We start from the raw sequence: 12,958 nt of genomic DNA on the forward strand, positions 1-12,958 counted from the left end.
CTTTATATATTTTTTCATGATTATAATTTAATTTTTAAATCCAGGAATTGTGAATCATTTATAGAAGTGGTGAGTTCCACACTGAATGCCATACACCACTATTATATTTGTGTCATCTTGGATTGTCCGAAACCACATCTATGGTTCCTGTTAATTATGTTTTTTAAATAGGTGGGATGACCAAGGAGAGCCATTTGGTAGGGGAAAAGAGAAAAGTAATAGTAAATCGGAAGTAGTCCTGCTCACCATCAAGTCCCAACCTGAGAATAGAGGTTCATAGGTTCATATCTGCTAACATGGTTATTTTTATTTCATTTTATAATTTTGGTTATTTTTTGTTTTCATTAAATCTAACAATGCAAATTTTGAAGCTACTTTTTATTTTTGAAATGTATTCTTATTATAATTTTATGCATTCGAAACATATAACACCACTTTACACTACTCTAAAAATATCAGCAATCGAAAGTTAATAATTAAAACTATAGTAAAAAAATCAGCAATCGAAAGTTAATAATTAAAACTATAACTAGGAATGGTAAGATAATGAAAACAAATTTCGTGACCGTTGGTTAAATTGTATAGTTCGGGATTAGTTTATGTGGTTGTGAGGGATGGGTAATTTATAATATGACGAAACAAAACTCACCAGAAAAAGAGACTAGTCAATGAGTCAGCATCCATTTTCATTTTCCTTGAGTTGCCTTCTACTTCTTTAATACAAATCTAATTCTAGATGGTTAAGCTAATCTTTGGAGGGGTAAGAATCTAAATATTGTCTCCAGAAGAAAGGCAATAGGAATCCAATAGACTTAAGGTGTTTGGGTGTACACTCATAAATTCCTTTTTAACTTCTGGAAGTTGAAAAGTTAGAAGTCAGTTTGGCAATAACTTTTCAGAACGACTTCTAAAAGCAAAAGAGTCAGTTTTTTGTGAAGCAAAATAGTTTTGCTTCTGACTTATATTTATGGAGAAGCAGAAGTCAGAAGCAGATTTATATCCAAACGCGCTAGTACATACTAGTTCCAATCTATTACTCTCAAACAATTTTTCGAGAGACCCGGATATTTCACGATTGATAAAGGGGATACCAATATTAGCAGGGCTAGTACCAATCTAGAACTCAAGTGACAGTTGTTACGATTTATATGGATTGTTATCAATCTCGTTAATATGGGTAAGAATACATCTTAACCAACCAACCCTACTAAACAGGGGTGGAGCCATCCCATTACAAGGGTGTGCACTTGCACCCTCTACTTAGCCTATTTTAGGCCTAATAAGAATTTTTTTCTATATATAAGCCTATTACCCCTAAAGAAAAATTGCTTCTCTGCACCCCTAAAAAAAATTTATTGCACCCCATCTCATAATTCTTGGCTTCGCCCCTACCACTAAATCTGTTTGATTCGCCCATTAGAAATGTTCTATCCATCGGTTGGATGGGACTTCATATGCAGAAGGACTATCCTAAATTCTCTATATAATAACAGAGTTTTTTAATACATTCTCATTCACCAGAACTCCACGTTAATTCTCACTTCTGGTTGATTCTGGCCCCACCAGTTTTTTGTTTTTGTAAAGTTATTAAATTTAAGCCAATATAATTCAAGGATAATATCTTTTTATTCAAATAATAAAATAGCTAAACCTAAAATATTCTTCTAACCTAAAATAGCTAGATTTTAAAAATCTCATAACATGCCAAATTTATATTGATGAAAAACTTAAAATATCTTAAATATATTTTTCAATCATGATAATCACAAAAATCCACTTTTTCATCGTGATAATCAACAAATTAAATAACAAAATCCACGATGCAACAAATTAAATAACAAAATCCACAATTGCATCATGATAATCAACGAATTATGCCACGATACCACAATAAATCAAATGGTTATTAAATAATAAATAAATAGCGTCAAATGTCCAATGTATGTTTACAGTTTTAATAAAAAGAATTTTCCTAATTACAACCCCAAACTATCAATTAAACTCCAAAATAGATAAATCAAAAAAGAAATGATGGGTACTAACCTTTTGATCTGGCAATGAATCTCTTTTGCTTGAATCTTTGTTAGTGGTCCTGCACATCAGTTGGAATTTTTATTAGTATTTTGGATAAATAATTGATAGCAAAGATTATAATCAAAAAGAAGCTAATACAAAACAAACGAGCATGAAACAAAAAATCGTCCTAATTTCATTATTATTTTTCTTAACTTGGTTTTTTCCATAATTAAAAGTAAAATATGTTTAGAATAGAAAATAGTTTAGATATTATGTGTGCAAGAATAGTTGTAGACATTAATTGCGGCAATAAGAGAATATCTAATTTTCATCAATATTGTGTCATTATTTTCCATTTTTTTTACTATTTCCAGATTCTAACTAACAGGAAAAAATTTCCTTAGATATTTTCTATATAATTGGAAAAAGAATATCGCGCAACAAAAATTTACTTTCCAAAAATATAAAAATTATAAAAATTTATTACAAATTAATATCGAAAATATATTATTCAATAACAAAAACTATTCTCTCAATAATATTGAGTTCTCTTAATAATTTATTACAAATTAATATCGATTGGTGAAAAGATAGTACAATAAGGAAAATCTATGATTTTCGTGCTGGAGCTTCCCAAAAATATTAGAAATTCGATATTAATTGATAATATTCCAAAAGCAAAATCATTTTATTTATGGGTTTAGTGTCTCTATATAAATCATTAGAGTAAAAGCTAACCTCAGCCATGGTTTGCACGCCGCTTCTTTCTGGATTTGATTATTTATTTTTTTAATTGTTGACACATCTGTTGTTTGATGTGCAAGTATTTTGGAAGCGCGGTGATTGACACTGCAAGTATTACTGCAACAAGATTCTAATCTAATATATATTTTCTCCTGGAGGAAATTGGTAGATCCCTTTTTATCTCTTTTGAATCTTGTTGTAGAAATATAGAATCGTTAGTAGAAAATCAAATATTATTGCAACAAGATTCTAATCTAATATATACCGTCGCCGGGAGGAAATTGGTAGATCCCTTTTTATCTCTTTTGAATTTTGTCGTAGAAATATAGGATCGCTAGTAGAAAATCGTGGAGGTATTAAAACAAGGTATTGAGTAATTGAAATTTTGAGGAAAAAAAAAACGAACGAGTTTCAATATTTTTTCCTTAATATTGCTCTTTCAAAAAAAAAAAAAAAAACTAAATTTTTTTATTCAAAACATGTAATGATACTCTATATATTTTCTTGGATCAAAAATATCAATAAGAAGATTTGGAGATATAAAAAGATATGGTGGGTATCTAAAATTTTGTAAGTTGCATCAATTTTAAGATATTGCTTGATATTATTTCCAAAATGAGATTTTTTCTTTTTGTGGTAACATAATTTTGGTGAATCTCTATTTAAAGATCTCTAGCGAATGCCATCTTTGCTAGGGTTTTTTTTTCCTTCTTATTTTCAGCCAATTCTATTTTTTGCGCTTTTGGGTTTCGTTTCCTGATTTATTTTCTTTTGTTGTTATTTGCTTTGCATGTTGATGCTGATGATTGCAGTAATGGGAGGTGGTTAATTCTTTTGGAGCTTTACGACGATGAGAAAGACTAATGCGAGATATAATGAAATCATGAATTGTGTTTTGTGATTTTTCGTTAGTTTTGTTTACGGCAGCTGTTGGTGATACCTTTTATCGGTGGTTATGGGTGAGTCATGGAACTAATTCTTCGTTTTTTTCTTTCCTTTTTAGGTATTATTATTTTTCTTGGTTTGATTTTAATTATCTTGCTTTACTTTTGTTGTTTAGTTGTCTATAGAAAATTAGAGGATCTGAAAATAGAAGGGAACTCATATACATGGATGATGGTATAAATTGTTCTTCATTCTCCTATACTTTTTTTTTCCTATAATTTTAATACTCATGTTTCCCTTATATTCTTGATCTATTTCATTTTTTCTGTCTTTTATTTCATAGTGAAGCTTAACGAGAAAATTTTGGCTGACATATTCATCCAGAGCGTTGCTGCTTTTATGTACTTAGAGTTGTATTACAAATATTTGACGCTTGTTGTTTAGATTTTGTTATTTTTGATCTACAGCCATGTTATTTCAATTAATTTACGACCTAGAACTCATTGTTTACATATTTTTTTGTTATGTTTACTGAAATTAGCTATTAAAATTCTTATAGTGATAAGTAAAAGACTTATCATTTGATGTATTTATTAGGTTTCGGCTGCATTGGTTTAATACTCTTGGATTGTTTTTTTTTTATTTTGTACCTAATCTAATGATTATCTGCATATGGATCTTATGCAGGCTTATGGGATCGACAATTGGGTGCGCTCCCCAGAAGATATTACCAATGCAGATCCGTCTTGCAATTCTTATAGGTTATTAACCAACTTCCGAGTATCAAGGGAATTTACTCTTACTAAAGAAGGAAACAAATATCAGGATATAGAGTCTCTAAATTGTCGATGGACTTCCAGATAAAGGTATTAATTGAAAGCTTATGGTGGTATTCATGCTTAGCTCTTGCTTTTTTTTTTCTACGGATATATATCCTAGAATTCTTAGGCATAGTTTGATTCAGGGAGATAGAAAGTTACATGAATTAATCAGAATAATACATGGAAATAAGTACTTAGATATTGCAGAGAGTTCGATCATCCTGGATTGCGCAGCTTGTGTTCCTCCGGGTTTATATCGTATAACCAAAGTTCGGCGGAGAAGAAATTTAATATTATCTATGCTTTAAAAAATCATGGTGGAAGGTCACCACATTGGTATCAGAAATAAAAAATTTCCGGAGAATACCAAGAGTGGCACATTAACTATTATGGATTTTGTAATCAGAATAATTTCGGTATTGCTATAATCAGAAGATTTTATTCATGTTTTCTATAAGATGTTTTTTATGTTATCGCCGAGAAAAAATATCAATGGAAATATATGTCGTGAACAGAAAAGTCATCACGGGCCTCAAAATGCGTTGGTATGTAGCAAGCAACTTGCATAAAATAAGAGATTATAATTTGTATTTTTGTAGTTTGTATTTTGCAGTATATCGAATTCTTATTTTTTGACGCATCGATAAATGAATGAATGGTATAATGATGTTTTGAAATTTAAGTTAAATAGTTGGCTTTCTTATTTTGGTGTAGTGATTGTTATACATAGTTTGAACTTGGAAGGAGCAACAAGGAGTCCCGGTGTACGTATTACATAGTTATGCAAGCACTGGATATTTGCACCAAGCAAATTTTAGTGGTTTAAACTAATTACATGGAATTTTGGTTGGGCTACTTTCATGTTTTATTACAAGATATAGCAGCTAGCAAGGTATAAGTTAACGGTCGTTTGATAACAACCGATTACATGTCTCTTGCTTAACACATAGGGCTACCTTCATATTTCATTAAAACTTCGCTAAAACGTTATGATTATCAATGTCATTTTATGTGTACAGAGCTAGGTTATAACAGAGTTTTTTTTTTCTTTGATAGAAGACTATAACGGAGTTGGCCAATGTGAAAAGAGAAGGCATGGAATACCTCTCGATCGGTTCTATTTATATGATTATTCAATCCATGAGCATGGATTTTTATATTTTGGCGGTTTCATTTTTATTTGAAAATGTTTTTTAGTGCCTATAAAAGAATTACATTTCGGAGTATACTTCTCAGACAGAAAAGAGTGGAATTAGAATCGTGTATGTAGAAATGTGATCACAAGGAGGAGATACCAGAGCCTTGATTTTAGTGCAGGTTTAGTTTTTGTGCACTGTTAAATTGTATACAATTCACACCATTTTATATTTTGTTGCTATGAACATTTTTGTTGTTTTGGTTTGGTGGATTTGTTGGACAGAGTAGCATATATAGATTGAAAATTCTGCACCTGTAGGAGTGCGTATTAGAAACAGGACGTAGGAAGTTTCAACTCTGATGACGATGTGGTTTGTAAAATGATCAACCATTATACGAGTGAGTTAGGATAACCAAAGAATCGAGAGATGGATTGCTGAAAGGGGACACTCAATGCAAAAAGAACTGTACTTCCCTATACACTTACGGGTGGTCAAAAATAGATGATTTAGCATAACCAATATGCCGTACCGTTCGTAGCCTCTACTCCCTCTGTTTCATAATTTCCGTCCTTTATAATATTTTCTTTTGTACCCAAATGTACCAAATAGTGTTACTTCGGCTCTATAAACTATCAACTATCCTTTAATTAACTTTAATTATTAGTTCATCTATAAACTATCAACTATCCTTTAATTAACTTTAATTATTAGTTCATCTTTGGTGGGATCTGTTTAAAATCATAAAGACTATTTACTTAAATAAAAACAAAAATATGATTATTATTTTTATTTTTTTATCTTTATATTATTTAAAATTTCTTCTATTTATGGATACAAAACAATATTGAATTCTTTAATTACGAAGTTTGTCCATGAATATAATTATTCCATACGATACGGAAGTCTTAAGTTTCCAAATTTATAGTATCTTTAGGTAATTGTTATGAGAAAACTGGAGTAGAAACGTTAGAGTACTGACACTAGGGGTGTAAATTAGTCCGGGCTCCAGGCCAGACAGGTCTCATCATCAGCTATCCAAAAAGACCTTCAGACCGTCCAGGCCAGGTAGAAACACTTATTTTGAAGCCCAAAGCTTGCCGAAAGCCCGATCTATTAAGCAGGCCAAACATGCTTCAGGTTTTTTGAATTTTCAGAATTCAAATAACTGATTTAACCTAAATTTATATTATAATTTGGAGATTGAATGAACTATAAGTTCAAATAATCTTAAGTAATTAATCTTCTAAATGTAAAATAGAAATGAAAATAAGAATGTTAATCCAAAATATAACCAAAACACGTAACAATTTGCTCTAACATAGAACAAAAATCCTTAAAAACATTAAACGAGTATCAGACAAGGCTGTTCGAGTAGGTACCAGGCCAGGCTATTAAATTTTAAGGAAAACCCGAGCCCTCCCATATAAACTAACCAGGTCAGGAGGCCCTGTGACGGGCTGCAACAAGCTTTGGGCTCATTCGGATATAGACATGTTAAGACGGATACAAGCAGACCGAGTATTTTCGGGTATTATTTGCACCCCAAACTTAAACCCATAAAACAAGAGCTTTTCAGTTCGTAGGCACATTGGGTAATCTGAATCTATTTATGGGAACATCCATAAGTTCTAAAAAATAGTTAGAGTATCCAACATCCAGAAAAACAGAAGCATTAAAGAAAGACATCCTAACATACTGTGCATGTAATTCTTATAATTATCTATACATCCCATTTTAGTAATTTTATTTTTCCTATGTTATATGAATTCTAATTTATTTTGTATTTGATTATTTCAATATAGATATCTTTTTAGGTTCTTGTAGCAAAATGCAAAATTAATAAAAAATGATACCATTAAGCTACCAAAAAAAATTGGTACCCATTTTTTTACTAAAATGTTAACTAATTCACATGACACGTATAATCAAAATGGAAGAATTTATAGAAAATCAAGTGTTCGAAAGGTATCACTATGTCGATAATGCTTTTGTTGGTGAAATGAAGACATATAGTGATTTGGTGAACCGAGTGAATCAAAAGTACGTTAAAAAAAGTAAATATTATTTTAAGGATCATGAACATTGAATCTATGTTAATTTTAAATAATATATGGTAAGTATTTCTTATTAAATATTTAATAGTTTTTAGGATCATGGGCATTTAATTTATTTAAATTTAAAATAAAATTGTTTTCTACTTAACTAGTTAATTTTAATTATAACGAGACGGAATTATAATCCGATAATTGCTGGTCCCAGGTAACATACAGATGGGAAGAACATATTCCTTTTTATGTGCACACACGCATTTATAAATATGATAGAATTGGATAGGATGATACCCTTGATGTTCAGGCTGGTTTATCTAGTGGTTAGTGGTGCATGTAACTGGCTAGATAGGAAAAACAGCAGTTCTTACATATGGATGAGCTAGGAAGCAATTAGGAACATGGGTCGCTAGCTAACGGAATTGATATATAGTATATATCTTAATCTAGAGATTGAAACTTATTCCAGTGTGTGTATATATATATATATATTAGTATGTGATGATGAGTCCTAAGCCAACTGCGGCAGCTAAGGAATAGATTGGTCTTACACAAAGATGAAGAGTCTTGTCTGTGTTTGGTAGCCAAGGATGACTTGCCTATAGTTATATAATGTTCATCTCTAACTGGCTAGTAGATTGAGATGCTTGTAATATAGGCAAGTTATCCTGGCTAGTCTAACTGGCTCTTGTCTTTCATGCTAGACCACCTCCTATTCAGCTGCTTGCGGTGGAAATGTGATCAGCTTCTCGGCCGGTCAAGATTTTTTTATTCTACTTGCTGGTAATTTGGAATCTTAGATGATCATCAAACCCCGTCAAGTCGTCAACTTATTAAGGTACGTATTGTTCAGTAGCTATAATTTGAACAAGAAAAGAAAGAAAGAAAGAAAGAATATGCATTACTCTGAATTTCTCGTATACGTGTGCATTGTGCTACCAAGTTTTTATTATTTAACAGCAAAATAAAATAAAGTTACCCTCGCCATGACTCCCAGAATCTACACATGAAATGTATACATACCAATTTCCAAAGCTAATCAGGTTAGACTTTAATTAACATATCCGTTTTGCATTTGGGTCGCGAATTTATCCCTTGGTGTATTTGGATTGTTTGGTTGTGATGTTTGACCAGCTGAGCTGATTTTGTTGACTCGTTGACGTATTGATTAATTGTTAGCCCTTTCTTCTTCATTTTTTTTTCTTTTGTTAGAAAGGAATTATTTATTAACATAGAACACTTTACATAAGATTCACCGACCATTATAACCAGAATGATTTATATGTGGCCGGTTGTCCTAAGGAAAGAAAATGAGAGAGAGGGAAGTGGGATCCATACTATACCCACTCCCTGTTAAATTACCGGGTCAATGGGATCACTTTCTCACTCTCATTCAGTACACACCGCGGGATGAATCCCGCGATGTGTCTATCACTTCCGCCATTATAAACGGAGGAATACTTTCCAACCATTCACCAGACACATTAAATCTAGTATTACATCATCCCAACCATTGAAATCTCTACTAATATATTCAGTGTTAAAATAATTAAAACTACTTAAAATGGATAGACAATCCTCTAATATTGAGGAACTGAACCAGTTAATCTGATTTGTTTTATTATGAAGAAAGAAATCACATTCGTATCATGACTCCTAAAACAAATCTTGTTATAGCCTGTAGACATTTCACCGTTTTAAACTTTGTTGTGCATTCAACTTCTTCTGAGTTCATGGAAAGACCTAGGATTGTCTTACACCCTCTGAATTCCCCTATAAGATTGGATAAAACAATACCAACATAAGATTTGTTAGTGTTTATCTCAAAATATATATCACATTGTCAATAATGCAATCTTCAGGGAGGTCTTCACTTATATGATGAACTGGAGCATAAGTTATATTTGAGTGATTGTTACAGCTACATGAGACTTAACGATCTTTAGTATCATTTTTCATTTTTGTGCGCAGCCAGTCTAACAGTACTCAGGTTATTGAGTTATTTATGTTGAAAGATGTGAAAGCGTTCGTCCCTTCACAAGCATCAGGTGTGGTTAAGAGAGAACAACACAGAAGAGAGATGTTGATTAATCCAATCAAAGATAGTTATATCAGAATCTTGAAGAACAAGGTTGCCAAAAGGAACAAAAACCCAAACAGATTTAGAAAATGATGGCAGTATAAGATCAAATGCTCAACTATTTCTGGTTGATTAGTATCATGTATACTGCAAGTAATATCCAGATTAGGATTGACAGTAACTAACTTATACCAAGTTGGTAGGTTGCCTTCTATGCACTTCCATATAAATAACTGGATTTTGGGCAGAACGGGAGATTTCCAAAGACTTTTATAGATAAGATTAACCGGAAACATTGACAGTAGGTAACTCAACGGCTAATAACTTATAAGCAGACTTAACTGTGAAGTTTTTATTTTTTTTATCATAAGGCCCTATCAGTTTATCATTACATGTCACAGGAATTATAATATTCATACGGCGTGTTTGGTTGGTGGGAAGGGAATCATATTCCCAAAATAGGGGGAATCCTAAACCCACCACCCCTCATGGGTTTTAGATTCCATTACTTTTTGGGAATCCTATTCCGAACCTCTCTCCAACCCTATCTACCAGACATGGAAATGTAATTGTATTCCTGTGTTACCGATTTCATTCCTTCCGATCAGACACGACAGTAGTTTTTTGTCAGTTCTCAGGAGTAAAGAAAGGCATGCATAAAAATAGTTCCAAGTTTTAGTGTTTTGTATGAAAAAAATTCTCAACATGCATATTAGGGTTAGACATATTAGGGACCCAACTATCCAATAAAAAAACCATGTATATTGACACCATGTCCGACCTCCCGGATGGGTTATGCATAACAGTATTAAGGCCATGAAAAATACTTTACTAGAAGTACGGCGAGTCTTTGACTTCTTTATAATGCAATAGATGACAATTCTGGAAATATTTGCATTTCAAAATTTTCACCCATAGCATTAGGGGAACGAATGAGATTCCAAATAGTCAAGCAGTCTTAATTAGCAAGCAAAGATGCATTGGTAGTTTAGAGATTCCTAAATCCTAAACCACCGTTCATGTAATGAGAACATATTTTGTCCCATTTTTTATGATAAGATCCACCAGTTGAACCATTTCTCCACCAAAGATCTATGTGTGCTTGGTCCGTTTTATGGATTAGATTGTCTGGTAGTAAAAAAAAGTTCATATGATAAATGGAAGAGGAATACAAAACATTATTAACCATGATAGACCTACCGGTTTGAGATAATTGTTTTCCCTTCCATTTGGTACTCATTTATCAAATTGACCCACAAGATGTAAAAAAGTCTTATTCTTGGATTTCTTGCTAAAAGGAGGAATACCAAAATATTTTTCATTGAGTTCAACTTTTTTTTGACATTAAGAGATCTAATGAGGGAAACACACTGATCTGGGTTGACAAACATCCTGATTTTTGAAAATTTATTATCTGGTCAGAGATAAGACTAAAATCCTTAATAAGAGACATTAAGTTACTAGCCGCAGTGTGGTTTTGATGAATAACAAACAATCATCAATATAGGGGGTGGGATGTACTAGAGGCTTCTATGCTAACTTTTATACCATGAATAATATGAGAATTTTCAGCATCCATCAAATATCCGGACAAGGACTTCATACATAGATTAAACAAGTAAGTAGATAATGGATCTCATTGTCTTAGACCCCTAGAGGTCGGTTTGTAAGCAGGACAAGGAGACCCATTGGGAAAAATGGAAATGTCAATGGTGCTAATAAATTGATACATTAGATTACACCATATATTAGAGAAACCAAAGCCTTTGGGATCATAAATGAGAAAATACCACTCTACGTACTCTATCAAATGCTTTGGACATATACAACTTGAGTTCCATAACATTACATTTATATTTTTTTTTCTTTTCATAGTATGTACTTACTCATGGGAAATAATCACGCTATTCTGAATGTTCTTATTCGGAACGTAAGCAGACTGAAACGGTGATATTACTTTGTCTAGCAATGACTTCATTATATTTACTATGGTTCTAGAGATTATTTTATATTGGAACTACATAGAGATATAGGTTTGAAATCTGTAGAAGAAACATTATTATTATCCTTTGGTATTAGATACAAAAAATTCTGATTCATTTATCTAAGCAGATGCTTAGAGTGTTAAGGACATTATTTTCAATAAGCTTCATATTCTGTTTATAGAACCCTAGTGGAAAACCGTTAGGGTTGGAGTAGACCATGGAGCCATCTACTTAATAATGTCTCTAATTTCATGCAATGTAATGGGACTCAATAATTTTTCATTATCCTCACGAGTTATACAAGGTTTTATGCAATTCAGAAACTCTCTATTTCGAAATGACTATAAGTGGTACCTATGGTACTAAAATGAGAAACCAATAGATCTTCAAGTTGATTCCTATATATCATTAGATCATTAACCATTACTTAGCTTAAGAGCACTGATATGGTTGAAGTGCTTCCTTTTATTCGTAGAAGTATGATAGAAGGTAGTATTTCTGTCATGACTTTTAACGAATTCAACTTTAATTTTTCAGCATAAATTTTCTGTTGGATTTTTCGCCAATGATCTAAATCTGTATCAACTTTCCGAATGGCTTCAAGGCCATGAGTGGTATTAGGTTGACTGTTCAGACCTCGAAGTTGAGATCCAAGCATTCTGACCTTGTGGTCAATTTTACCAAGATAAGATTTTTTTTTTTTTATCAGATCAATTTTAACATTCCTAAGTATGTTAACAAGCCAATAGGAATATAACCCTCTAAAAAAACTAGAAAATGTAGTTTTAATGACTTCATGGGAAGAAGAATCACTAAATCAACATTTAAAATTTCTATAAGGCCTTTTACCTTGATGACATTGAGTCTTACTCACCAAGATAATTGGTGAATGATCTGAACCTATGGTATCAATATGAAAAACTTTGGATTTTACATTATGATTATCCAAAAACCATTTACCAAAGCTCAGTCTAATCTTGCTCTAATATTATCATTGTCAGACTTCCTATTAGACCAAGTATTTGAGATCGCACAAAACCAATATCAGATAAGTCAGATTTATCAATTATTTGTTGGATAATAGGAAACTTAGAAGTATCTAATGAGACTAGTGAAAGTAGATCTTTCATGATCACACAATTATTTATTGTAACTTCTCATCATGGTATACAGTTGCATAGATAAATGTTACAAGGAATTCAGGTTTACTAAGATCATAAGAAATTGTTGCACTGATCAT

The sequence above is a fragment of the Papaver somniferum genome, chromosome 4 (genome assembly GCF_003573695.1).
Source record: "Papaver somniferum cultivar HN1 chromosome 4, ASM357369v1, whole genome shotgun sequence".
Taxonomy (NCBI): domain Eukaryota; kingdom Viridiplantae; phylum Streptophyta; class Magnoliopsida; order Ranunculales; family Papaveraceae; genus Papaver; species Papaver somniferum.